This window comes from Triticum urartu, chromosome 5, assembly GCF_003073215.2.
Source record: "Triticum urartu cultivar G1812 chromosome 5, Tu2.1, whole genome shotgun sequence".
In the NCBI taxonomy this organism is placed as follows: Eukaryota; Viridiplantae; Streptophyta; class Magnoliopsida; order Poales; family Poaceae; genus Triticum; species Triticum urartu.
Genome location: NC_053026.1, coordinates 657,879,849 through 657,883,120, shown reverse-complemented (window position 1 = coordinate 657,883,120; position 3,272 = coordinate 657,879,849). Strand labels below are relative to the sequence as shown.

Sequence of the window (3,272 nt, the reverse complement as noted above, 5' to 3'; positions counted from 1 at the left end):
AGTTTATATGAAAGAAACGAAATGTAAGCCTGGCAAGGTAATTTACACCACCATGATTCAAGCATATATTGCACACGGGATGTATGAAACCGCCAAGTTGTTGGAAAAAGAAGTGGAAAGAGTCGGAAAGAATTTGCTTCAAGTGCTTTGCTATATTTTAGCGAGCTGCTTGTTGATTTTTGCCTGCATTAAACTACTGAATATCCATGACAGGTCACCTTCGTTTTTGGATCAGTGATCAGTTGTGAGATTGAATGCCATCGGCGCTTCATATTTAGCTGTGGCTGTGCCTTATTTAGCTGAGCTGAAATAGACGCTAACTGTTGTTCTTGTCATATCCCAGCAATAATAACTGTTTGTCCATCGGAAACAGGAGTTCCACATGAAATATCTGGACTTGGAAGGGAGTACGGGACCGGGACTGCAAAGAAGGTAAGGTTCAAAGCTCCATCCAAGTATACATCCATATCAGAATAGGTAAACCTAGTTCTCCATGAAGGTAAGGTTCAAAGAGGAATCTGGTGTTTAGGAAAATTCACTGCCAAAAACTAAGGCCTCTTTTGGTTCATAGGATAGGATTATCGTAGGAATAGGAATCTTGTAGGAAATAAGATGACATGTATCTCAAATCCTATGAGTAGGAATAGAGAACAAGATGTCATTTGGTTGACACCAAAGGAATTTTTCCATTGAGTCTAGGCTCATTTTTATTTTCCTATGAAATGTGGAGGATAGGAACCAATCCTATGTAGGAATAGGAATCCATTCCTATGAACCAAAGGGCTCTAAAGGAAAAAATTCTATGAGAATCCTATCCTCTAGAATTCCTATAAAATTCCTCCAAACCAAAGGAGGCCTAAGGGAGAAAGAGAACAACAGAAATAAAGAAAGAAATTAAAGGATCATGTGAATTTCCTTAGAATTTCTAGCACCAAATAGTTCAGAGCACAGAGCAAAGAGCAAACATTTTTAAAGAGAAGTTCAGCCTTTCAATGGACACACAAGAGAGATGATAAAAATTGATGAAATAAGTCTAGAATTCCACACTTCAATTTAAATTCTGAGCTACCCTTCTCATACTTCTGACGAAGGGGCGACCTTGTCTAAAATGTCCATCATAATTGATGGACAGCTTGTTGTGAGGTGCTTGAATCCGTCTGTCTTCTTGACTGCTCGGAGCACATCCTGCAAAGACAGGTATCGAAGGCAAGCATTCTTGAGTTGCACGGTGTGGTGCTGCTCCGCTAAAGCTAGGGTGGTTGCAACTGTTTGCACATCAATTTTCTGGCATAGCTTCTCTTCACAAATAGCCTTTAGCCTGTCCAGTCCATACCGATCTGCAGCGACCAACAAGTGCTGCAATGCTACATTTTGATCAACATCACAATTGTTTGGCAGGTTATCTGTGTATATGAAGTGAAGAAGTGGCTCGAAGATGGCAGGCTCCATGTCCTCGATCTTGATACATTCCATGGTGGTCTCCTTCATTTGACCAAAGAGCTCAGCCTTGAAGACTGGTGATCGTGCAGCTAACACGTATCTGTGTGCCCTGAACAGTTGGTCGCCAACACTGAATGTCACATCCATGCCTTGTCCATCCTTCAACATGTTTACAAAGTGTGCGGGCAGGTCTGACTGTGGGACTGGGACTACGACTGTGCTTACATCTTCCGTGTGGTGATCTTTTATGACGGTCAAGACGCACTTGATTGTGAAGCAGTCGTCATTGCGGGATAGCAGTTCTTGCAGCTTGGACTTGTCAATGAATTTGTCCCAGCCCCAAGTATAACCTACAGGTTTAAATTTAGCTGTTGTTGTTTTGCTATTTGGATTACTAATTTTCCCATCTTTCTCCAGTAAACTCAAAGTGAACTTGACCTTCACATCCATTGTTGCACCACTGCAGAAACACAAGAAGGCGGACATGTAGGCAGCTTTGTCTGCCTCCCTGTTCCCATCAGGATAGATCCTGATTTTCCAGTCGTAGCCACTGACTCTGAAAGTGCTCGAGCTAACGAACTTACGGCACCCATGCCCTTGAGCAGCGAGTACTTAATCACCTCAAAGTTGTGGGCGGCGGCGGTGGTGCACTCGGTCAGGCATCTTGATGAGGTCTCAGGTATGGGCTTGTTAACTGAAGACGTTAATAGGTTACCCATGTTGCGGAAGCTGGAGAGGAATCAAAAGGAAGCTGCAAAAACTTTCGGGATGTCAGAGGGTTTACAGAATCAATGGATCTGCATTACATAATGATGAAGGGATTCACATCACATAGTGAAGGGAGATCAAATGATAAGTATATATATGGAACCCTTAAAAAAAGTATATATGTGGACATATGATGGAGATATATATGCATCACATAATGAAGGCATTTGCATCAAAATTAAGACATCTCATAGTTTCTGCATATATATATACACAGCATAGATGAGACCTTAACTGTTTCTTCTTGGGACCGTAACTGGATCCCTAATCCTAGTAACTGGAATAGAATTTGCAATTTTTTGTGCTCCCAGGACCCTAATGCATGCTACTTAGCCAGCTTTTTTTTCGAGGGGTTCTACTCAGCCAGCTATGTGGGCATCGTGGATCTAACAAAATAAATTGTTACTCTAACTGCAATGTCGAACCATGTATATAGTATGGTCTACCTTTCAGGGCTCAGGTTCGTCGGGAGCCGTGGCGGCGTAGGGTTGGAGATGTCGATGGTGGTCAGCGATGACAGCATGCGACGGCCGGAAGAAGAAGCCCTAGCGTAGCGATGGACGAGTTGTTGTTGGAGACGAAAAAGGAGCGGCCGGACACAAAGCTGTCGCTCTAGCTAGCTAGCTAGGTCAATGCGCCGCCAATACATCATCATCCTACTAATTGGACATCTAATTCTCTCGTGGCATCATCGTTCATCATGGCGGGCTTGTTGTTTTGGGCTTTTCTTGGCCTCCACGTTGGGCTCTTAGAGGTTAGCATCCATCTTTTCTTAATTTGCCTAAAAAAAATTAAGATTTACTACTATATTTCCCTAAAATTGCCTAAAAAGGTATATTCCCTAAAAAAACAAAAGTAATATCTAGTAGCAGCGTTGGGCGTGACTGAAACATCAACACTTTCAGTGTTTGAGATGAATATATATATTATATATACGAGGACCATGATACCTGGCGATGACGGCTTTTTGTTGCAACCGTCATAGGTATTTGCTACGTCTGGCAACGGGTTTTGTTACATTCGTTCATTTTTTAGAATGCAAATGTTGCTACCTGCAACGTCGA

At 42.4% G+C, this 3,272-nt stretch overlaps 1 pseudogene; it reads right to left on the bottom strand.

Annotated features, from left to right (window-relative positions):
• Positions 1 to 1,074: 1,074 nt before the first annotated feature.
• Positions 1,075 to 2,159, bottom strand: LOC125506842 (annotated as a pseudogene).
• Between the last annotated feature and the right edge of the window lie 1,113 nt (positions 2,160 to 3,272).